The sequence below is a fragment of the Lissotriton helveticus genome, chromosome 1_1 (genome assembly GCF_964261635.1).
Source record: "Lissotriton helveticus chromosome 1_1, aLisHel1.1, whole genome shotgun sequence".
NCBI classification, from domain to species: domain Eukaryota; kingdom Metazoa; phylum Chordata; class Amphibia; order Caudata; family Salamandridae; genus Lissotriton; species Lissotriton helveticus.
Window position 1 is genome coordinate 1830044566 of NC_136057.1, and position 26142 is coordinate 1830070707.

Below are 26142 nucleotides of genomic sequence, written 5' to 3' on the forward strand. Positions count from 1 at the left end.
CAGTGTTCTTCACTCTTTGGAGTCTCTTGATCTGACCCTGTGTAGTCCTCAGGCACATCATATTACACTAATCAAGCTTTGACACAATCAGAGCCTGAATAAGAATCTTTCTTAGCATCTTAAAAATTCCAAAGCATTTCCCCACCACTGTAGTGATTTGGCTATCAAAAGACAGCTTACTCTCCAGCTAAATGTCCAGGTTCTTAACCTTAGCTTTAGGTTCAGGTAGCGGGTCCAGCTCCACAAGCCACCAAGCCAATGGCCAGATGTTGGATAGCATGGCCAGAATCAGCACTTCATTCTTTCCTTCATTGAGCTTAAGGCAGTTCCAGTCCATCCATCACATTTTGCAAGGCAAAGACACATGGATGAGGCCATGTTGAAAGGGTTGTTTGACAGCGAGAGGATAAGTTGCCTGTCATCCGCATATGAGATGGTGGTAGCCATAGCATTCTTTGACCTCCAGAAGCGGTTCCATGTACAGATTAAACAATGCAGGGCTCAAAGACGTGCCCTGAGGCACTTCTTGGCTCACTGGAAACACTTATGACTAGAACAACTTTTGTGCTACCTGAAATGTGCGCCCATGCCAAAAGGAGGGGACCCAGCTCAACGCTTTATTGCCCACTCCACAGTTCAAGAGTCTCTCCAGCAGGGTGCTATGGGACACAGGATAGAACGCAGCACTAAGATCTAATAATAGCAATCCTGCTGTGTCGCCTGCATCCAAATTCTTTCAGATCGGCTCTGTTACCAACAACAAGGCAGACTCACTACTGTGTGATACGGGATTGCCTGATTGCATCACGTGTAGTAAGTTGCAACTCTCTATGAAGGGCGACAGCTGTCTGTTAACAAACGTCTCCGTGATTTTCAAGAAAAAAGTTAGTGAAATTGGATGGAAATTCTCCTGCTTAGTGGTAGGCAGCATCGTTGTATTTTAATACTGGGACCACCACAGCATCCCTCGGCCAGGGATACATTGATAAATTCACCTACTACAGGTAGAATTACTGCCACCCCTCCTTCCAGATTGGATGGAGAGGCCACAGCACAAAGAGGGGGGCAGCTCCTCAAGCTCTACAGGCCTGAAGTTCTGTAGCTTAGAGCTATCCTCTGGGCAATTGAACCAAGAGCTCGAGCACGGGCATCTCTAACTTTCTCAGGAAAAGACTCATATATTTTGGCCACTTTTCCCATAAAGAATTGGGCCAAGACATTGCACCCCTCTTCAGAGGGTGCAATTGATGCTGAAACTCGAGATAGAGATGAGAATGATTTTACTACTGCAAATATTTCATGGGACGAACCTTGTGCTTTTTGAATTTTATTTGTGTCAAATTTGCAGTGGGCTTGTTATGGCAGTGATCAATGTTTTGTACAGCCACATAGACCACAGTCGTACTCTCCTAGCCACCAGTGCTCGAGAAGCCTGCACTTCTTTTTTTTTTCAGAACTAGATTTTATTGACATTTCAGATATGATTGCAAGACATCCACAGCACTCCGAACACTGGAGGGGCTGTGAGCATATAATCAAGAGGTACTGCAAAGCAATCAATAAGACAGTAACATTGAATTACCAGAACCCCCCCAACCCCATAGAACCACCCCCTCCCGGGTCCCACCCCAGCCCTGTTCACGATGGTTACCTGGATCTGTGCAAATCAGTCTACACAATAATGGTAATACACTCACACACTCACCCCGGTTTACAGGACAATTGGTCTTCAGTTGCAACCTGCCGCGGCGGCGGCTCCAGCCACAGTCCCCTGTAATCCGCCCACCTCTTCCAAATTTTATAGTGCTTTCTGGGGCAACCACGGGCCTCAAACACCGGGCGTTCCAGTCCCATACAATAATCCATGCCCCGTTTCCATACCTCAATCGGGGAGCCCTAGGGTCTTTCCAGGCGCGGGCCACATCCCTCTTGGCCAATGTAAGGCCCAAGAGTAACAAGTGCAGTTTATAGATGTTGCCTCCCACCTGCTCCAAAACATGCAGGGGGCCTAGCTGTGGTGTACGTGGGAGCTGCCAACCCAGAACCTCATCCAAACAGTCCCATATACACCTCCAAAATCTCCCCAGCGCCCCACAGGTCCACACGGTATGAAGGAACGTGCCTACCTCTCTGCCACATCTCAGACAATCAGGGGAGGCAATCAATCCGGCTCGCCCCAGCCTCTCTCTCGTGTAGTAAGCCCTATGCAAGTATTTAAATTGGATAAAGCGCAGTCGAACGGCTACGGCCGCCTCCCTCGGAGCCGCAAGGGCCTCCCTCCACCCCTCATCGTCAATGTCTCCAACATCCCTCTCCCACTTGGACCGCAGGCCATCTAGGGAGGACGAACAATGAGTACCAAGGGATTGGTAGATGCAGGATATTTTCTTTTCAGTCAAGTCTCCCATAAACAGTTTAGCTTCAATCGGACTAAATTCCGGCAGGGAGTCTAACCCCTCCAAGGCGGGGGAGATAGCGTGGCGGAACTGCAGGTATTTAAAGAACTGGGTACGTGGCATATCATATTCGTCTCTCAGCTCCTGAAAGGATTTAAGGGTCGTGCACCTCATGACATGCCCCAGCGCCGAGATCCCTATCAAGTCCCTGCCGCGAAACCCCTGCAAATTCGACAAGGCCGCCAGGCGGCCGTTCTGCCACATCGGGGTCTCCCTAGTCAGCTTATTCCACCATCCCATACGACTAAGTGCTCGACGCCAAACCTGGAAGACAACCTGTGTGACCACCGGGAGCCTCTTCCTCTTCCCCGCCGAATACAGCAACGTATGCAAAGTATCTGGTTCCATTAGGTACCTCTCCAGGGCATACGCCGGGTCACACCGATCCCCATACCACCATTCGTTGAGTACCAATAAATGGGACGCTTGATAGTAGGAGAGGATGTTCGAACACGCCAGGCCACCGCAGTACGTAGAGAGGAAACAGGTGCGGAGGGCCAAGAATAGCACGCCCAGGCCAGAGGAAGCGGCCCAGCGCCGAGTTAACTTGGCGAAACCATTGTGGTGGGATAGGATAGGGATGGTTCTGTAGTTGATATAGCAGACGAGGGAGAGCAACCATCTTAAAGATGGCCGACCGGCCATACAAGTTCAAGGGCATACGGGACCATGTTTTCATATCCGACCGGACCCTGTCCCAGACCGGAACAATATTGCGCTCCCACGAGACTCCAGGGATATCTGTCAGGAAGACCCCAAGATATTTAAAGCCTCCTGTCGCCCTCTGTAAAGTGGATGCCCAAGTACCCAGTGCCACACCGCTGCCTAGGGTCCACAAGACGGATTTCTTTACGTTGAGATTAAGCCCTGAAACCTCGCCAAAAACCCTCATGATGTCAAGAACTCTTGGGCCTGACCTGTTGAGATTCGTAAGAAAGAACAGCACGTCGTCCGCGTAAAGCGCGATTCGGTCTGACGGCCCAGCCTCCCATTCGAATCCCTTCATCTGCACGTCTATTCGCACCCATGCCGCAAGAGGTTCCATCGCGAGCGCGAATAAGTACGGTGAGAGCGGGCATCCCTGTCGGGTACCCCGCCCGATGGGGAAGACGTCTGAAGTCGCGCCGGCCACCCGCACCGACGCAGTCAAATCACTATATAGCAGCCGGACATACGAGAGGAAATGAGGACCGAGATTTAGACGGGGTAGGAGTGCCTGCAAATAGGCCCAGCTCAGTGAATCAAAGGCTCTATCGATATCCGCCAAAAGAAGCGCCGCCTGGGAGCCTGTGGCCCGCATCATCTCCAAGGCCACCTGGGCCCGTCTTATGTTGTGTCTAGTGGCCCTGTGTGGCATAAAGCCAGCCTGGTCCGGGTGGACCAGGGCAGTAATCAACGGGAGGAGACGGTTGGCGAGCGCCTTCGCCAGTATCTTCGCCTCGATATTCAGAAGTGAGATAGGGCCGTACGATTCATGGCGTTCCGGCGGTCTTCCCGGTTTGCAGAACACCACGATCTCGGCGTGCCTCCAATCCGGCGGCAGCTGACCCAACTCTCTAGCCGCATCCAATGCTCTCTTGAAACGGGGCCCTAACTGAAGATGGTATTTCCGAAAAAACTCGCACGGGAAACCGTTCGGCCCTGGGGCCTTCCCGGCCTTCAACTCACCGAGTGCCTCACCTAATTCCTCCGCGGACAAAGGAAGCTCGAGACTATCACGCTCCTCATCGGAGATCCCCCGTGGTGGGAGGTCCGCCAGAAATTTGTCCACAGCCTCCGCTGGGAGAGAGTCTCTGGGGGCGTACTGTGCTTCATAATAGCGCGCAAAGCTGTCAGCAATGGCCCCTGGGTCAGTTATAGAATTCCCGACCTCATCCATCAGCGCCGGCAGCGTCTGAGCTTGGAACTCGCTCTGGCACAGCCTATACAACATTGAGCTGGACTTGTCCCCCCATTGGTATATTCTACTCTGTGTTGCAAGCCATATATGGCGTGACTCCTCAAGTTGTAGGGAAGCAGCATCGCTCTGCGCCTGCAGTAGCCGTCGTATGTCTTCCTCCACCCCAGTCTCCGTGGACCGCGCCTCTAAAGTGCAAACGCGACCCGCCGCCCGCTCCAGGTCCTCCCCTCGCGCCCTACGGGCCCCTGCGCACCAGGCTATATCCACTCCCCTGAGTGTAGGCTTCATGGCCTCCCAGAGGGTCACCACGTCCGAATCCGACCGTTCATTGTCCCCCCAGTAGTGAGCGATGGTCTTCCGCATATGGGACTGGTTGTCGTCCTGCTGCAGGTGCCAAGTTGAGAGGCGCCATCGGAACGGCTGCCGCCTCCTGTCAAGGAGGATATCAATCGCAACGGGGGAGTGGTCAGAGAGCCCACGTGGCAGTATGGCCGTCGATGTCACTCTTCCCATCATGGCGCACGGGACAAATAAGTAGTCTAACCGTGAGAAGGACCGATGGACCGCCGAAACATAGGTATATTCCCGACTGTGTGCGTGCTGATAGCGCCAGGCATCCATCCATCCCATGCCTCTCTCCAAATCATTCAGTTTCGTAGGAGCAGCCGCCAGCTGTCCGCCGTCCGGCCTGTAGCGATCCACGGTTCCATCCATACCGTCATTCCAATCACCTCCTATCACCGCAAGCGCGTCTGGAATCTCGGCCCAAACTGTGAACAGCTTCTCCACCAGAGACCATTGCAGGGGGGGGGAGCGTACACACTACCAAAGACCACCTGTTCCCCATCAATCATTCCTTTGATAAAAACATATCTGTCCTGGGCATCTATCCAATGCGTAGAATGAACATAGGACACCCTGCGGTGAACCAAGACCGCCACACCCCGGGATCCCCGGACAAAACCAGCATGGAACACCTGATGATACCCATATCGCTGCAAAGTCTTGGTACCTAGGAGATGAGTCTCCTGCAACAGTAGGACATCAGCCTTCTCCTTTTTCCCCTGTCGCAGCACAGCGCCTCGTTTAATTTTATCTAGCATGCCCCTCACATTCCAACTCACAATGCGCAGCGCAGCTCTGGGGAGCTCAGAAGCAGAACCTCTAGCCGCCATCAACCAGATAGAGCAGCAATCGCCAGGGTGTATGTGGGTGCATTAAGCCATAGAACATGTACCGAACCCGATGGACCATCATGTGTGAACAAGTTACCCCTGTGGACCCAAACATTACGCATCCCCCCACCCTCCACCCCCGAACCCAGCCCCAACCCAACTCCCTGAAAACTGGCCTCCCCCCTCCCCTATACCTCAACAACATTGAAGTATCTGTCGCGGTGCAGGAGTGCCCTAACCCCCAACGGGAGGTCAGCGGCCACCCACTCCAATGGATCCCCATTAACCACTCCCTCAACCCCCAACTAGCCCCACTAGGGGGCAAGGAACGTCTGCGGGCGACTGTACTGCCGCTACCCTGGGGCAGTAGTCCGCTTCCCCCCCCCCAAGCCCCTCCCACCCCGCATCTCATAACTATGTCTCCATTACGTAACGCAGGTTAACAGTGCTTCGGCCATCGTCCGACATCTCAGGCCGGGCCACTCTCAGTCACCTGCAGAGTCCATTCCGCAACCCAACACAAATAAGAACCGCATGACTCTTCTCCATTCAAGAAGCTGTCTCCTGGGAGTTCGAGGAGCAGTCTCCTCCGCTGCGATCTTCTTGGCCGGGGACCCCTTAGCGGAGCGGGATCGCCAGTTGCTCCTACTACGTGAGCGTCGGTGGGTCTGTCGCGGCTCCGTCGAGGAGGATGAAGCAGAGTCCCGGGCCGGTGGAGTGTGCAGTCGAACCCGAACCGTCTCGTCAGTCCATGTAAATAAACACCTCTTCCGGAGAATTGAAGAACATGGTTCGAGATTGATAAATCACTCTCAGGCGGGCCGGGTAGAGGAGGGCATACTGGATTTTGAGTCCCCTCAAGCGAGCCTTGGCCTCTGTGAAGGATTGCCGTTGACGCTGTACCAGCTTAGTGTAGTCCGGGAATATCATAATCCGATGATTGTCACACATGAGAGGTTCCTTCAGCCGAGCTTGCTTTAAAACAGTGTCCCTATCGTGATAATTAAGCAGTTTGGCTATGACCGGTCGTGGACGCTCTCCAACCGGTGGCTTCGGAGCAAGCGCCCTGTGCGCCCGCTCAATGACAAAGCAGCGAGAGAGGGACTCCGGCGGCAACCATCCCTCCAGCCATTGAGTGAGGAAAGCCTCCATGTTTCCTTTCTCACAATCCTCCGGAAAACCGACGAACTGTAGGTTGTTGCGCCAGGCCCGTCCTTCGGCATCCTCCGCTGGAAGCGCCAGGCCTTTCTGGATCCCCTCCATGGCGGCGACTTTCTTCTTCAAGATGGCCACGTCGTCTTCCACCCCGGTGATCCTTGTTTCGGCCTCGGTGATGCTCGCCACCGCGTTTCGTAGGTCCTGGCGCAGCAGCGTGACATCAGTTCCGACTGCCCCTATCTTGGCGTCCAAGGCATCTCTAGACTGGGTGATTGCCGCTAATATCGCAGCATTGTCCGTCCCCTGGGGCGGAGGGCCCCCGGCGGCCCCAGCCGCCCCGTAAATTTATCGAGGGTACCTTGTTTCGAGGATCCGCTGCCTCCTCCCCCTCTGGTCATGGTCCACAGCCGGGGGGGTCTGCGCGGTAGGAAAATGCCTCTTTCAATCCACCAGGGTTTACCGCCGCGGTCCGGGGGGACCCCCCGCCAGCCGCCCGCCGGCAGGCCCACCTGTCAGTCCCCCCGTGAAGTTTCGGGCACAAGCGGTCAGGTATTCCACAGTCCGGCGCACCGGGGCAGGCAGCCCTCCCTCACCGTGTTGTGCAGGCCCCAAATGTCTCCGCGGCTCGCCTCGAGCCTCCACATAGCTCCACAAGCCCGTGGTCAGGACGCGGCGGTGCAATCACTAGGCCCCGCGCCGCCCCGGATATCCCCGCGTGGTCAGGAAGGCCAGTATCGTGGGTGGCGTATCGCACCACGTTTCCAAAGCCCCGAGTCGCTGCTCCGCGGCAAGGGGGCTCCTAAGGGGGGGGGGGGATCGCCGTGGCTCGAGTCAGCCGCCGAGTCGTAGGCCTCTATGGCAGCGGATCAGGTACCCACCAAGCACCTCTGGTCAAGGGTGGCGTACCCACACCCCAGGGACCAGGTCAGCTGCGGTCCGACCTGACCGCCGGAATCCCCACGGTCCCTCCTCCGCTCTGCACACTCGCCGCTTCGCGCCCCCAGTGTACACTCACCACCGGGGTCACGTCTCTGGGTCCAGGCCGCACTCGGGGTCCCCGCCGCCACCAGCAGTCAGGCGAATGGCTCCGCAACGGCCGCAGCCTCTCGGCAGCTCTTCGGTCCCCTAGGGGGCTTCACTAGGTCCGACTTGGAGCTCCGCCGGCGGCCCCTCGGCAGTGTCTGTGGTCCAAGTGGGGCCGGGCCGCAGCCCGCCGCCCCTCCTTGTCTGCTGCCCGCCCGCTCACTCCTCGGGCGTCGCCAAAATTTAAGTCCCGGCTGCAGCCGCCGGCACAGGCCGCTCCGCCCCCGGGGCCCGCCGCACCCGATCCGCACCTCCGGCGCGGCCAGGAATCACTTCACATCTGCCGGACACCTTCCGCCATCCTTCAATGTCGCGGGGTGGGCACAGGCATAGGGGAAGGCAGGATAAATTGCAAGAAAGTGATGCGGCGGGACGGAGCTCTACAAAGCCGCATCCGCCATGACAGCCGCCGTAGCCACGCCCCCTGCACTTCTTTTTTAGAACCAGCAAATCTTCATTGAACCAGTTGGCTGATAGATTTAATCTACGAAAGGTCTGGTTCTCTAAAGGGGCTGTTGTATCTAGCACTCCATTAATCCAATTGTCCACTTGTGCCTCTGCTCTATCTGTATAACTCTCTAAAGCGGGCCGACTAGGGCCCAGAGCATCACAAAAGTTTGGGATAGTAACTTTTTCTCACCTCCTCACCCTTGTCGCTGAGGTCTCATAAGAAACTGAAAAGGAAAGGCCATATGATCAGACCAAATGAGAGGGATAGCGTGCTCAGTGACTAAACCAGCCAGTCTAGAAAAGACAGGGTCAAGAATATGCCCTAATCTATGTGTGGGGCAAGTCACACACTGGAACAACTCCATCCTCTCCAGATCTGCAACCACTGACATTTCTGTCGAACAGGTGGCATCATCAAAATGCAGGTTGAGGTCTCCCATGACTGTAAAGTTGGAATACCACAGAACCAAGGGACATACTACGTCTGCTAATTGTGAAACAAACTTAGAGGCAGGACCTGGTGGACGATAGATCAAGGTACCTGATATCGAGAAGTTGTTGGTCAATGCCAACGAGAAGAGAGCTGCTTCACTGCCTTCAATTCGCAGTTCAGAGAGGGTACACTGTATTGTTTGCTTGAAAATTATTGCGCTCTCCCCTCCTCTCTATGCCTACCCATTCTCACAATGGCAAAACATTTATGGATAGCTTGAAGAAGACCAGGAGAGGTGTACTGCATGAGCCACGACTCTGTGAGGAAGACAGCATCTGGATGATGCTCTTCCAGAAAATCATGTATTTCCACTTTATGTTTAACTAATGACCTGCAATTATTGGAAAATAATATTGCCTTGGGCTGGGGTGTAAAGGTATGTTGCTTAATGTATGCTGTATCCTTGTGCTTAAGGAATGTATGCTGTATGCTTAAGGAAAATCATACATAGTGAAGTAAAGATTTGGGCCGTGAATCACACAGTTTAGTTTAGTGAGGAAGCAGGGACTTGAATCGAGGATTGAATATTGTGCAGTTTACAGACTGCAGGATTACATCCTTCTGAGGAAAATGATATTTTGCCTGACCAAATATGTCCACTACATATACCCTATGTTACATGTCATGTGCATGTCACCCATGCATATTTCCCGTAGTGGCCTGAATCACTAGGCCTCTGCAAACATGTCCTGCAAGTCAAGTCATCAAGTCTCCCAAACGTTAAGCTAAAATGAAGGCCCATGTATTTGCATTTTGCATTGTGCTCTTTTAAATAAATATCGTACTGGTTGAGCCTGAAACCACTTTCTGAATTAATGTTTACATGACTCTTGGCATACTGAGCTGCAGTCACGTCAGCAAGAAGTCTGCCAAGACAGTATTATGAATAACAGTTATCCGTCTGCTGTACAGAGTGGCATCCCTGCCCGGTGAGGAAAAGTAAACAGACCCGTCCGATAGCCATTCTGTCTCCATTTAAGTGAATTACAGTGCTTGCACCCATAGAAAGCTCATGCAATGAACGAATAAATATGCCCTCTCTGTCTTTTAGTGACGAACAACCTTTTCTTCAGATAATACATCCCCTGACTCTAGATATCAGTTGTACTAGATGTGCTGGTCGCCTTGACATAAGAGATCTCTCTACTAGGTTGAAAGTCAGCTCTCCTCCCAGTTACACGTCAATTGCACGTCATGCTCAAATTGCACAATTAGGACACAGTTCGAGCTGGTCATGCCAACTCCTCCTCTAAGTACCCACCCACCTATGACACCTACCTATCACACACCTATGACTCATCAAGTGTACACCCACATGTTCTTATCTCATTTTCTGTCTTGCTCTGCCTCGAGCTCCCTATGTACAAGGAGTAAAAAGTATATATATGATGTTTTGTTATTAAATGATTAGAAGACTCTTCCTGAACCTCAGAGGTGATGGAACATATTCTCCCTTTGACTCGAGTTATTGGAATAAAGCCCATTTTAACTCAGATACCACGGACTCTGCTTCTCACTTGATGCATGCTAATTGTTAATGCCTAGAATTTCAGCCAGGGTAATATTTTATTTACCACATAATTTGGCGCCCGAATAGGGACATATCCCTTTCCCCACTCGCCGGAGTTGTCGGTCTAGTCTTTGCCCCCTTCTACAGCCATGACGGACTTCAAAGCGCACCAGCAGGACTTCCTGCCACTCCCTCAGGCCCACGGAGGAGGACGGACTGCGACCAGGCATCCATGTGAGGCGGTGAGAATCGCGGATCGTCTCAACCAGAGGCCCAGCCCGTGAGAGAGCAAGGTCCGAGGTCTCCAGAGGTCCACCTGTTCCAAGGCGCAAGCGTAGTCAAGTCAAGTTTCCGAGGCCTTCAAGTTTCAAGTTCTGCTTTCCCGGTGAGTACCACTATGGGAAATGTATCAAGTTTCAAGACGGGCTCATTTTAGATGAGAACGGTCAAGACGTGTCCACTGTGGGCCCGGTAAAGACGTGTCTCAATTTTTTGAGACCGGTATGGTTGCACTGTATTTTCAGTGCACAAAACTGTTTTTCAAGTACATGTTTAACTCTCTGTAATTGTATCTGTTTTAGTGTTTCAATGTTATGTTGTTTTAGTGTGAATGATTGTTGATTGTTACAGTCTATTTTTGTGTATTGTGTTTCCATTGTATTGGTTTATGTTTTCAAAATTACGTCAGATAGGGACCAGAAGAGGTTTACTAGAATAGACAGTTAAAATCCGGCCTAGAGACACACCTGGTCATTTTATGTATAATAAGCATGGGCTAAACGCCATTTGGAGAAAGAAGTCAAGACCCTCTCAGAAAGATGCCATTGAGTTATGGCACAAAGAGTCACATAGGTGATCAGAGAAAGAATTCAACAAAGTAGAGAGAAACAAACTAGCAGAGGAAAAAGCCAAAGAAAAAAGAACTACGGGATAAGGGGGAACAGGTCAAGACAGAACAGACTGTTAGAGAAAGAAATTCCGTCATTACTGATATTTATCCCACCCTGTCAGAAGAACTAGTTCAAGTGACCACCTCAGAAAGACCCAGTAGGTAGAGAACGCCACCACCTGTACCCTTTAGAGTATGTAAAATAAGTCGACAGCATCTGAAGTGTTCATTTCCTTGTATCTAGACAAGTCCCTTCTGGACTGCGCAAGTGCCTTGTGAGTAACTAGTTGGTTTATTTGTGAATTGCGCTTTGTGCTTAAGACTTGTGAATAAGTTTGTTACATCCATGTGTGTAACGCTTTGTGAGTGGCTTGTAGTTCCTTGTACATAGCGCCTTGTGATTAAGACTTGTGAGTAGTTTGTTGAATTTTCCTAAGTATAGCTCCTTGTAAATATGCCTTGTGAATAGCGTGTCATTTTTGTGACTTGTTGAGTTTCTTGTAAATATGGCTTGTGAATAGCGCCATGTAGTTATGGCTTGTGCAGAGCATGTTATCATCAGGTCCCTAGCCATTACGTTAGTCAGGAGAGAGCTGGATCTCTTTCAAGTGCTTAGAGAAAATGTTTTGAAGATGTGCGTATGTGTTATGTGATAACGTGGAGAGATGAGTTCATGACTTTCCCATGTACTGCAGTCATTGGGGAATGATTGTGCTTCGGCTGCCAAAGAGTTAATATCTTTTATTGAGAAGGCAGTATTTGTTTTAACAAGGTGTTGAGGAATTTTGGCTTTTTTTTGGTGTTTGCGGGGGGGGCGTGTTTTTGAGCGGAAATTCGTACCTGTTCCAGTGGAGGGATTTGGTTGCTTTTTGGTGAGGATTTAGGGAATAGCTTGGACTACTGTGATGCAAAATTTGAAAAGGATCTGAGCTGTGGAAGTGGTGGAAAAAGCATGTTTTGTGTGGAGGTGCGATTTGCCATGTTATCCAATGGGCGTATTCAGTTTGCAGATTGAATGGTAAATGCCTTGGAACGCTTGATTTAATGTGTTTGGCTCAGAGGTCGGTATAGTTGTAAATAGACCAGTCTAATTGAGATAAGGGTTTGCACAAAGAGTGCTTCAATGTTTTCAGGGTTGACAAGAAAATATGAAACAGACCCATCTTAGAATGTGCTTTTAATTAGTGTAATGCAACAGTGTTTTTTGTTTTAAATAGGAATGTTTCTACAGAATATTTTTCCCAATGCAAGCTGCCCTTTAGAATAGCGTGTGAATGTTAGCACACTCACTTAGGAAAGTGGCTATTTGTGAAATTAATGAACGTGGCCCTTTTTGATAGCTACAATACACTACCATCTTAGTGCATTGCTAAGAGTCCCCTACATTAGTTTAGTTTGCATTCATTTAGTTTCAAGGCTCACCTATGTACTTTGACAGGCTGCTGATAGAATGGTGATATATTGCACGGTAAAAGCAGTGTTCATTAAACAAGACTTGGAAAATAGGATTTATTATGTCTGATTCAGGGCTACAATACTTACACACATGGTTTCAGATCAACATTAAGTGGAGAAGGCTCCATTGATATATGCAGAGAACAGTCCCAACGCAACAGTCCATGATAATTCGTTTTTTTTTCTCTCAACTGCAAAGTGCTTAGCATTGTGTGCAGAAGCAAATTGTCCCTTTCTTTTTTTGTGTGGTAATTTGCATGCTAAACAAATGCCCATGTTTCAAATGTCTTGCCTTCTAGCTGAATTAGTTAGACAAAAGTGTTTTTTAGAAAGTGGAGCTTTTTAGTAGCAGTACAGAATGATTTTAAAATGCTAGCATGTCACTCAGTTACAGAAAAATATATGTCTTTATTAATTTACTTTTTACCACGTTTTAAATTTTGCTTCAGTTAAAGTTAGAAAAGCTCTGGCCTGGGAACAGATATGTTATGACGTACAAGGAATGTGTTTTTTTGACCTTGAGACTCAGTCCGTCCGAGATGGCCTGGTTCCCAGTAAATGATGTTTATGTAAAGGGAGGGCTTTTTCTCTCTTGGAGTGCCTGTCTTGTTGACATTGGCCATCCTCCAATTCCTTTCCGCGGACGATTATTGGCTGTTCTCCAGCTAAGTCAGGCTTCCTTCGCGAACAGAATAAAAAATACTTGACGAGCCTCGGAGACAATGTTTATGTAAAGGGGGGCCAAGTTGCTCCTCTGAAACGGTCAACATTGAGAGCTTCATTGACTTCAGATAAGTCACGCTTGCAAATGTATAAGTTTGTCCCTCAGTAGTGTAAACAGAATAATTGGCAGGAGTCTTGCTCTTGCAATGAGTTCAGCATCTGGCAGTCATTCAATTGTAGATCTCAGTGTAGCCCGGCTTGGAGTTGATTCAAAGCTCCGAGCGCGAACATAATTCTAGAGGGAGGGGCTGCTTCTCAAAGGAGTGAGGAGTATCGAGGCTTCTAGGCCTTCTGTTTATGACAAAGAATAATGTGGATTCTATTCAGATACATTTAGAGAACATATTGTAGGTAGTATGGTCATACTATTACCAGGATTTAGAGTAGGATTTATTGTAAAACTGCAGAGCTTTTGAATTGAAAATTCATTTTTCTTTATTTATTTATTTCTATGTAATTTATTTTTGCTAGATTGATGACAGTGAGCCCTAGCATTTACAGTCAGACACTAAAGGAACGGCTGGACAGTGTTTACATGCCTGCCAACACAGCACTGATACAGTACATAAACGACATTCTAATTACAGCAAGATCAGAACCAGCCTGTGACATTGCATCTCTGACAGTCTTATACTTTCTGTGTAAAGCAAGTGGTGTACAACACTTGCTTTCCAAGGAGGGTACACCAGGTATACAGCTAACACGGTAGACAGCTAACACAAGAATCATACAGCTCATTACTAACCTTTCACAGCCCAGGACACAAAAGGAAGTACGTGCCTTTATTGGCCTCACTTCTTACTGTAGGCAATGGATTCCCCAGTATGCATATCTAGCAAACCGCTCATACAGTTAACTACACAGAAGGCAGCCATTTTGACTGTTCTCCCTAGGACACAAGAACACACCTTGGCATTTGAGGAATTAAAAAGAGCATTATGTCAAGCGCCAGTTTTAAGCGACTCCATGTTGCAGTAAACATTTTATGCTTTTTTATTTTTATTTATTTTTACATTTGACTGTAGCGAGACTGACAGGATATGGACTGACATTATTTCAACCACACATAGAGATCAGACGTTGTAATATTCTGAATCCTGCAACACTTTTGCCCTCAAGTACAGTAAATACACCACCACATGACTGTGTGGACGTTATGAATATAGTGACCAAAACAAGACCTGACAGATATTGCACTTCTAGACCCAGACCTGACACTCTATGTAGATGGATCATGCATGAGAACAAGTACAGGAGACTTAGTAGCAGCGTATGCCGTGACCACAGAAGTCATAGAGCCACAGGAAATAGACACACTGTCTGCACAAGCAGCAGAGCTCATTGCTCTGACACAAGCCTGCATAAGAGCTAAGCACTTGAAAGTAAACATTTATACTGACTCACAATACGCTTTTGACGTTGTTCATGATTTCGGGGTTCTGAGGAGAAAGAGAGAGGTTTCTTGAGACCTCCCATGGGACCAAGATTCAGCACAGCCAGCTTATTCAGGCCCTGTTAGAGGCCATACATTTACCTACAGCCATTTCTATCCTGAAATATAAAGCTCACACCAAAGTTACAGACACCATTTCCCAGGGTAATGACCTGGCAGACCGAACAGCTCAGACAGCCCAGACACCAACAGACACGACAAGGACAGAGGTACCATTACTGACAACATGTATGACAGTCAGGGATCCCACTCAAGATGTACTTGACATACAGACACATGCCACAACAGATGAGATAAAGAATTGGACTGAACAAGGAGGGGTCCAGACTAACCAAGGTTAGATGACTAGGGGAAAAGGTACATTGTTTTCTTCTCAGCACATAGTCCAACACACTTGGGAGAGAAGGCAATGCTAGACAGCTTACAGAACATTTGGTTTAACAAGCAGCGAACATGTATGATCTATTACCAGTTCAATCCAGGTAAAGGCATTCCGGTGGAACAAGGCGGATTTCATCCTCCTGACCACCCTTTTGAAGTTCTCCAGATGGATTATACCCAAATGGACAGATGTAGAGGTTTAACAAGTATGTCCTAGTAGTTGTGTGTGCACTGTCTAGATGGACAGAAGCATATCCAGTTCCAGATTATACTGCTCTTACAACAGCCAGACAATTAGTGCGCAGTACTTCCCCAGCTATGAATTACCTCATGTGATCTACCTCATGTGATCTATTCTGATAACAGTCAGCCATTCTCCTCTGAACTAATGGAACAAGTGTCCCTTCTGTTAGGTTATACATGGAAATTCCATTGTGTCAGACACCCAGAAGCCGCAGGCCTTGTAGAAAGGCAAAATCAGACAATTAAGACAAAAGTTGCTGAGATCTGTACAGAAAAAGGCGTGGATTGGATGGTGGCCTTGCCGGTTGCCCTCTTTTACATGCGTATGGTAGCTCATTCCAGAACAGGCCTATCTCCTTATGAACTATATTTTATTTACCACATAATTATGTGGTGATATATGTGGGGTACGCCTATGCCAAAGAAAATAACTGATGTTGACAGTAACATGCTGACAGATTACCTGGCTTCCTTGATTTCTGCACTACTCTCTTGTTGTTCACAGGTTGCTGCCGCCTTCCCAGACAACACCCAGGTCAAGGAACATGCCATAGCACCAGGCGAATTTGGACTCCTCAGGATCTTTGATCGTTCAAGTCCCCTTGAGCCACGTTGGAAGACGCCGAAGTTGGTGGAAGGACATAAAGGCCGAACTCACCTTCATCACTACAAAAGACACTTTGGAACTTTGGAACTTTGAAACTTTTAATAAAGAACACTGACCTTTGCTAAAAAATACCCCTCAGCAAGAGTATAGGTCTAGATTGAGAACTAGCAAGTCAGACGTAGTTTAATTGTTTAAGCCCACCCGGTGGTGAATCGGTTAGACTCGATTCTGACATGCATAAGATCACATATGAGAATAGCAAGAAGAGAGATAAGAAGGAAAAGTACTGCAAGGTATTACGCAGTAGATGTATAGTTACTTTGATCATCCTTTTTATTCTGTGCATTGTTATAATTGGTGTTAGTTTATTGCTACATGTTTTCCTTCCTATTTCCTCACATATACACTCTTCCAGTAACAGTTCCGCAGAGCATACATTTAGTGACCTGCCACCCCATGAACTGTCATATCGACTTGCACTGCGTAACAATACATTTATTCGAATGTTACACCATTCTCATCAGACCAGCAATGCGACCGATTGCTGGGTATGTGGCCAACTGCCTCCTTATCAAGAAACGAAGGGAGTTCTGCCCTTCTACCCTTTACCGTTCTCACACAATGGTTCGTGTGGAGCATGGTTTGCTCTAATGACATCAATAGATAGAAGGTACATAGCTTATCCAGGTGGCTGGATATATGGAAACCTGAATAAAGTGATGAATGAAGCATGCTTTCCAGACAAAGACGGATTCCCCCAAAGAAAGAGAACCGATTTAGAGAATGAAGAGTACGAACAGGGAAATGCATCTGTTAATTTTATAATGTTAAACGTTCAGCCCAAGCAAAATACAGGTCCACCGTTTATATCAGTCCTGCCAGCAAAAGGTGATTTATGTGTTAGTAAGAAAGGCTCAGTACATATGGGACACAGCAAGTGTTACACTGTAGTAGAGTTTGATGATAACGGACTTTCTTCTTTCAAAACATCACGCCATACCTATTTCATTTGTGGTCAGACAGCCTATGTACATCTGCCCTTAGACTGGGGTGGGACTTGTTATATAGCATTCTTATTGCCACCCGTTTTTCTAGCCCCATCCAATTATCACAGAGATTCACGACTAGAACATGTTAGACAAAAGAGAGAGACAGATTCTGCAGGGATCGATCAGACTGAAACAGCTTGGGAGCAATATACAGATTTCAACAGAGGATTCTTTTTCTTCATAGGTCCCGTCCAAAACAGTAAACTGATACGCAGGTTAACAAGGACTCTTGAAACAGTTGTAAATATAACTGCATCTGCCCTGGCGAACTTGACCCAGGAACAGTCTGCTATTAGACTTGTCGTTCTTCAAAACCGCCTCGTTCTAGACGTCATCTTGGCGGATAGGGGCGGAGCTTGTAGAGTCATCCGATCTAGTTGTTGCATTTTCATCCCAGATAATGCACCATCTGTGTACGAAGCAATAACAAGACTCCACAAAATTGCTAATGCCATACATCGAGATCCAGGCACATGGACTTGGTCCAGTTGGTTCTGGGGTGTAATATCTGCATGGGGGTGGAAAGTTATGTCCTTCCTAGGAATGGCCCTACTTATGGTATTTGGTTGCTGTCTCTGTCTGCAGTGTGGTCCGGCCATTTGCGGCTTGTGTGCTACTGCCTGCATTCCACATCCACGTAAACAAAGGCTAAAAGAAGAAGAAATGATGCTGTATGATCAACTATACGGTCTCATGAATATAGATGTATCCTGAAGGGTTATGTAGGTGACAAGGAGGGAATGAGGAAAATGATATTTTGCCTGACCAAATATGTCCACTACATATACCCTATGTTACATGTCATGTGCATGTCACCCATGCATATTTCCCGTAGTGGCCTGAATCACTAGGCCTCTGCAAACATGTCCTGCAAGTCAAGTCATCAAGTCTCCCAAACGTTAAGCTAAAATGAAGGCCCTTGTATTTGCATTTTGCATTGTGCTCTTTTAAATAAATATCGTACTGGTTGAGCCTGAAACCACTTTCTGAATTAATGTTTACATGACTCTTGGCATACTGAGCTGCAGTCACGTCAGCAAGAAGTCTGCCAAGACAGTATTATGAATAACAGTTATCCGTCTGCTGTACAGAGTGGCATCCCTGCCCGGTGAGGAAAAGTAAACAGACCCGTCCGATAGCCATTCTGTCTCCATTTAAGTGAATTACAGTGCTTGCACCCATAGAAAGCTCATGCAATGAACGAATAAATATGCCCTCTCTGTCTTTTAGTGACGAACAACCTTTTCTTCAGATAATACATCCCCTGACTCTAGATATCAGTTGTACTAGATGTGCTGGTCGCCTTGACATAAGAGATCTCTCTACTAGGTTGAAAGTCAGCTCTCCTCCCAGTTACACGTCAATTGCACGTCATGCTCAAATTGCACAATTAGGACACAGTTCGAGCTGGTCATGCCAACTCCTCCTCTAAGTACCCACCCACCTATGACACCTACCTATCACACACCTATGACTCATCAAGTGTACACCCACATGTTCTTATCTCATTTTCTGTCTTGCTCTGCCTCGAGCTCCCTATGTACAAGGAGTAAAAAGTATATATATGATGTTTTGTTATTAAATGATTAGAAGACTCTTCCTGAACCTCAGAGGTGATGGAACATATTCTCCCTTTGACTCGAGTTATTGGAATAAAGCCCATTTTAACTCAGATACCACGGACTCTGCTTCTCACTTGATGCATGCTAATTGTTAATGCCTAGAAATTCAGCCAGGGTAATATTTTATTTACCACACTTCCCTCTTCAAGGATAAATTAATACACTCATCACACCTTAAATCTAACTGACCGAATATATATTATACACACACATATACACACACACACACCCACACACAAACCCACACACACACATACACACACACACACACACACACATACACACACACAAACCCACACACACACACACACACTCATACACACACATATATATATATATATATATATATATATATATATATATATATATATATATATATATATATATATATATATATATATATATATATATATATATATATATATATTTATATATATATATATATATAAAGAAAACAATATGAAAACACGAGTCAAGCGCACTCAGGATAGATCATCCAAATGTGATTTATTGAAGGTACTTCAACCTCTGCAATGTGTTTTTGCCCCATGGCCTTAACCCCTTCGCTGCTAGGCCTCCCCCACCCCCTGCCTGTGCTAAGCCTTTTTTTGGCTATTTGGGGTAGTTCGCTCTTAGGCCCCTGTAACCTTTTGACCACATGAGGTATCCACGCCAAATTTGCGTCCTTTTCTGTCAACATTATGGGGATTCCAAAGGTATCCAGGGTTTGTGGATTCCCCTGGAGGGGACACAGAAACTAGCCAAAATACAGCTAAACTTTGTATTTTTTTTAAATTGTAAAAAAGGGCTACAGATGAAAGCGTCTGGATTTTTCCCTGCAAATGGTATAAAAAAAGAGGTTGTGGTGCTTCCCAGTTTTCATGGACAAGCAGACTTTTGTCTGAAAACCAACATTTTGTACACCGTTTTTGCATTTTTCTGGGACATAGCCTATTTTTGCTATTTTTTGTTCTTTCAACCTCTTTCCAGTTAATGGTAAAAATGGGTATGAAAGCAATAATGAATCCTAAAAGGCTATACATTTTAGAAAATTAGACAACATTCTGAATTCAGCAAGGGGTCATTTGTGTAGGTACTTTAAGGTTTCTTTATAGAAACTAACTGTTGAATATGGGAAAAATTGAAAATTTGTTGAAAAAAACAGCCATTTGTGTCAACGTTTTCACCTGTAACTTCTTCTAAGTATGACAACTGTTTGAAAGCAATATACTGTTACATCCGCCGGACCTTTCTGGTTGTGGTGTTAATCAGGACTTGCAGGTTCACCAAGTACCCGATGAACCCAGAGCCAATAACTGAGCAGCGTCTTGCAATGGTTTTTTATTTATGTACCAGGTATATAGCAATTAATTTGGTAAAATATATACATGGATCGGTATGAAAGACACCTCTGTATTTCTGAAATTGGAACAAAATATAGAGTTTAGAAACAGTAGATATTTGCACATTTCCCAAATTGTGAGTACGCATACTAGCATGAGAATTATAGGTCATTTTTCAAAATGACTTCTTTTTAACACATTGTCTTTCATTTGGAAGGCAGAAACGCATCGAAAATCAATAAGTAATAACGGTTGCTCTACAATTCTGTATTACCCTAAGTCTCCCGATAAAAATGGTACCTCACTTGTGTGGGTAGGCCTATTGCCAGCGACAGGAAACAACTCAAAACGCAACTTGGACACACTTTTTTTTTACAGTGAGCACGGGGCCAAAAAGCCAGGTGACCCCCTTTGCAAAACCAAGTCGTTTTGTGATAGGCAATTTTGATGTCGCCTCAATATGTTTTGGGCCCTTGTCTGTCGCGAGTACTTGGGCCTCCCACATGAGTGAGGCATAATTTTTATTGGGAGACCTTGGGGAACGCTGGGTGGTAGGAAATTTGTGTCAGCCTGGTGATGCCACAACTTTCCGAAACAAAAATGTGTGGGAAAAGTGACTTTTTCAGCTACATTTGAGGTTTGCAGAGGATTCTATGTAAGAAAAAGTTGGGTGATCCACGCAAGCCATACCTCCCTATAATACCCTGAGTGTCTAGTTTGTAGAAATGTGTGGGTTTGGTAGGTTTCCCTAGCTGGCCGCAAGTGACCCCCCTTGAAAAACCAGGTCATTTTGTGATAGGCAATTTTGATGTCACCTCACTAGGTTTTGCGCCATTGCCTGTCGTGAGTACTTGACCCACCCATACAAGTGAGGTACCATTTTTCTTGGAAGACTTTGGGGAATGCGGGGTGAGTGGAATTTTGTGGATCCACACAGACTCCAGAACGTTCCACCACAGAAATGTGAGGAAAATGTGTTTCTATACAAATTTTGAGGTTTGCAAGACATTCTGGGTAACTGGTACTTCGCCAGTCCTCAGGATCGGTTTGATGCCAGAATTGGTCCATCTCTTGATCTAACCAAGCCTACTAGCCGTAATGGCACAGGTCAGTGGCAGGATCAGGTGAGAGAAGGAAAGGAAGGGGACAGCAAGGAAGGAGACCTAAAACAACAAAGAATAACCAATCATACACCAGGTATTCAACCAGAACATACACATAATTGGTTAATCTACTACTAGGTCAACACCTGTAACAAAAAGGGCAGACTACTGTGCTAGAGACCTGTTGCGAACAATGATATAATCCATGGTAAACTCTGACTGTAGAAGGGAAACAGAAACACAACCAAAGGCACACCATAAATATTGTGCTAAATATTCTAGTGCTCCCACACTCCCCAAGAAGCTGAGAACATGCAAAACCTACCCTCTGTCTGTAACCTGGTGAATCCTACTGGAAACTATTATTAACCATAGTGCCGATGCAACAACAAACAGTACAGGGTATGAGTATAAGCACTGATGCTCCATGGGTTGAGTCCGGTGATAAAACCAAGGAAAAGTATAAAGTGCTTGAGTAAGATTCCTCCGGGTTAGTATCACCCACGGATAACTATGGTAATGCACAGAGTAGCCAAAAAGAAGCAGGGTTACCTATAGGTTGAATCCCCACTCCTGCCTCTGCACGAGCGCCGCGCCGGGCACTCTCCAACGGGAATCAGGAAGTGATATCGGCCAATGATGCCAAACAAGTAAAGTAAACGTTACCGTAAGATAATCAGAATCGGACGACAATGCAGATCGATGCGCACCACAAGAGAAAAGCAAACCGTCCCCCGCACGAGCGCTGCGCCGGGTTCTCACCAACGGGGGCAATTCCAGAATCGGCCAAAAATGTCGATCGATGTGCACCACAAGAGAAAAGCAAACTGTCCCCCGCACGAGCGCTACATCGGGCACTCATCAATGGGGGGCAATTACAGAATCGTCCGACAATGCCGATCGGAATTAAGAACAGCCGTCCTCCGCACGGACTCCTAGCCAGGAGCCTACCAACAGAGGGCAGACCCAGGAAGCGGCCGAAAATGCCATTTGAAATAAACAGGAAAAATTCTGCCTGCACAAAGGACGCGGTGGAATATCAGACGGCATTTCCTGTTGTGTGATGAACTTTATGGGCCGTCGTCACACACAGCTAGTGCTAGGCTCCATGGGAATTGTAGTCTTGATCCAGGAAGATGCCATTCACTTCCTAAATGGCGGCAAAAACAGAACCTGGTGAGAGTCAGACAAGTCACCCAATCCTGGATTCCCCTGGGTGTCTAGTCTTAACAAAATGTATAGGTTTGCTAGGTTTCCCTAGGTGCCAGCAAAGCTAGGGTTCTAAATCTACAGCTAGGCACTCTGCAAAAAAAGAGTCAGTTTTCACTGAGAAAATGTTGCGTTTTGGGCTGTTTCTTGTCACTGGCACAAGGCCTACCCACAAAAGTGAGGTACCATTTTTCTCTGAAGACTTTGGGGAACGCGGAGTGGGTGGAATTTTGTGGATCCACACAGATTCCAGAACTTCCCACCACAAAAATGTGAGGTTTTCTGACAAAGTTTGAGGTTTGCAAGGGATTCTTTGTAACAGAAACTGGTGAGAGGCACACAAGTCACCCCATCCTGGATTCCCCTTGGTGTCTAGTTACCAAAAATATACAGGTTTGCTAGGTTTCCCTATATGCCGGCTGTGCTAGGGCCCAAAATCCATAGGTAGGCACAGCCTAAATAAAATTCAGTGCCTAGTGGGCTTGCTGCCAACCTGGGGAGGGGGAAATCAAGGGCTATTGCACCAATATTCCCCCAAGGGGGCAGAAAGACTGTGGCTATATGGGATGGGGGCATTGGGATGGTCATTCTGGGAAGCTCCCACCCTTACTAATAGAAAAGCCAGCATAATCGCTGGCGCCTAGTTGACAGTCTGCTCCCCCCCGGGGGGCATATCAGGGGCTACTGCCGGGGGACAGAAAGGCTGTGGCAACTTTTTTTGGGGGGGTGAGGGCATTGGTATGCCCATTCTGGGCAATCCCCACCCCGAACTTTGGAGAAAAACAAATCCCTGGTGGCTAGTGGGCTTTCTGTCCCACCCGGGGGGGGGGCAGATAAAGGGCTATTGACCCCATCTTCCTCCTGGAGGGGCAGCAAGTATTTCGTTTTCTTTGGGGGGGTAGGGTAGGGGCATTTGCATGCCCATTCTAGGCAGCCCCCACCCCGGGCCCATTAAGAAAATAATCCCTACCGCCCCCATCTGCACCCAGGGGGGGCACAAAGACTGTTATTGTGCAAGGGGGGTTGGGGGCTTTGGCATGCCATATTGGGCAGCCCCCACCCCTAATTTACATAATAAAATAAATCCCTGGTTTCTAGTGGGCTTTCTGGCCCCGGGGGGCAGAAAGAATGGAATTTCGTGGAGGAGGGGTGGGGGCATTGGCATGCCCATCTTGGGGGCAGAAAGACTCTAATTATGCGGTGAGGGCACTGGCGTGCTCATAATGAGCAGCCCCCACCCCTAATTTACATAGTATAAAAATTCCTTGGGTCTAGTGGCCTTTCTCCCCCTCTGGCGGGGCAGATTGGGGGCTGCAGTCTCCATCTGCCTCCCAGGGAGTAGGCAGAAAGGCTGAATTAGGCCAAAACATATGGGGGAGCAAAGGCCCTTGCCCAAGGGGCCGCTCCCCCATCCCTGGTGCCTAGTGGGTAGATCCCCAAGCAGGGATCCACTAGGAGGGGTACCATTGGAAAGGGGAGATTCTCCCCTTTCCAGCGATACCTCTCCCATCTGTTACGGTGCTCAGGGGGCTGAGATAGCCCCACGAGCACCGAAACAATGAAACTGAAACTAAGTTTCATTTTAATTGCAATGATGACAGCGCACCAATGCAATGAAAATGCAAATTGGCCTCAGGAGGTTGGGAAGCTCTTCCCCAACCTCCCGAGGCCAATAAAAAAAGGGAAATAAATCCCTCTGCTGTCTGCAGCAGAGGGATTTCGTGCCATTCCGTCATGAGCACCAAAGGGATTAATAACGATAACGTGTGATTTGAGATGTCACCAGTGATGTCACTGACCATGTCATGAGTGATGTAATATATGAGGTCATTAGAAGTGCATTGTAGAGGCACACTTTGTAGTCATATCAGGTAACTATAACTGCCAACTTTTTATGGTTTTGTATGTGCAAAATCTCAGCCTAACTATAACGTCCCTGTAACCTTGTTTTTTTTAAAGTGAATTTCTATGTTTTTTATATTCTATTTCCTAACTATAAGGTCCCTGTAACCTTTGATTTTTTCAGTGAGTTTCTAAGTTTTTTAGTGCTATTTCCTAACTATAACGTCTCAATAACCTTTGTTTTTTTAGTGATTTTCATCGGTTTTTCTCATATAAATTATACTACAATTTCACCTATAAGTTCAATTTAGTAATATACATTTTTACACATTTATAAAGATATTTAATTCAAACATTTATTGTTATTGTACATTTTAAAAGTAAAAAGTTAATTAACGTAAGGTAACGTAGTCTTTCTGTAAATGCAAGTCTTTCTCCTTTTCATATTCATTTTATGGTTCCATGGATCCGCCGTGATGCCACCACAAATCTGCAGTGATTCCAGGAACACACCCAAACCTTAGCTTCTCATTGGATACAGTAAGTCTCCATCCATCAACACTGCAAACCACACTCTAAATCAGTTCTTTGAGTTTCACATCTCTCTAGAGACAGGCTGAAAACCACAGCTCCATGCTGTTTTTGGCTTTTCTACAAATAAACAGAGTTTTAAAGTTAAGATGTCTTCTGGTGAAGATAGAAGAGAAGGGGAAGAGCAGGATGAAGAAGAAGACTTACCACCTCCAAAGAATACCTCAAACATGTGAAAGTAATTCTCCCTCCCTTCAGGGTAACACAAAGTTGTACCAAAAATTGTCCAATGCAATATATGCAGCAAAAAACTGTCAAGAGGTGTGGGAAAGAAGTGTTCACATGGCACAGCTTCTATGTGGAAATACCTGAATGCCGCACATACAAAGGCGAGTCACAGGACGAGGAGAGAAAGGGAAGGTGGTGCATTATCATCAGCAGATGGCCCATCTGTGGAACCCTTGCCACCTGACCAGATGGTTGCCATCTCTGTTGATTCACCAAAATTGTAAGACATTTTTACTCATTGTGGCAAATCTCATACACCATTTGCACTAAAAATGTCATTGGTTGTCCAGTTTATGGATGCCGTAAACAAGCATAATTATTGATTTTTGTTTTACCTTAACGTTCCATTTTCCATTTCACTTTAAACACAAGAAGATATCTGAAAAGCAAATATAGAATACATGTACATTTACATTACATACTATTAGATTACATACTATAAGCAATTGAGTAGCTATGTTAGACTTGACATCCTTGGGAGGATCTTTCCCCAATTTTTTTCACCTTGCCTGTGCTAATTTTTTCTGCCTCTAGGACTCTGCATACTTTGGCGCAGCTAATCAGTGCTAATGTGCTTGTGCTGTCTCTCCTAAAACATAACCTTGGATTTGATCAAATTAGCATATTTAATTTAATTATAAGTCCCCAGTAACATGCACTGCAGGTGCCCAGGGCCTGTAAATGAATGCTACTAGTGGGCCCGCATCATTGATTATGTCGCCCACGTAGGTATCCCCAAACCATGTCTCAGTCTGCCATGGCAGGGCCTGAATGTGCAGTTCACTGTCACTGTGACTTGGCAGGTAAAACTACTTGTCCAGTCCTGAACTCCCCCTTTTATTACATATGTCACCCCCAAGGACCGCCCTTGGCAACCCAGAGGGCAGGGTGCTATGTAACAAAGGGGAGGACATGTGTTTGTATGCTTTACATGTCCTGGTAGTGAAAAACAGCCTATATCTCTTTTCACTATGGGGGGCCCTACTCCCCTCACAGATTAGCTTTGGGAATTCCCTTATGTGCTTCTAAATTGTAAAACTGGCTCTCAGGTGAGTAGCTTCATCATTTTTGGTATAGGTGGAATTTTAGTGATAAATGCACTTTGCTAGTAAGGTTGGATTTAACACTACTAATGCAGAAATGCCAGTTTCAGACAGTGAGCCTTTTTCAGCTCTTAAC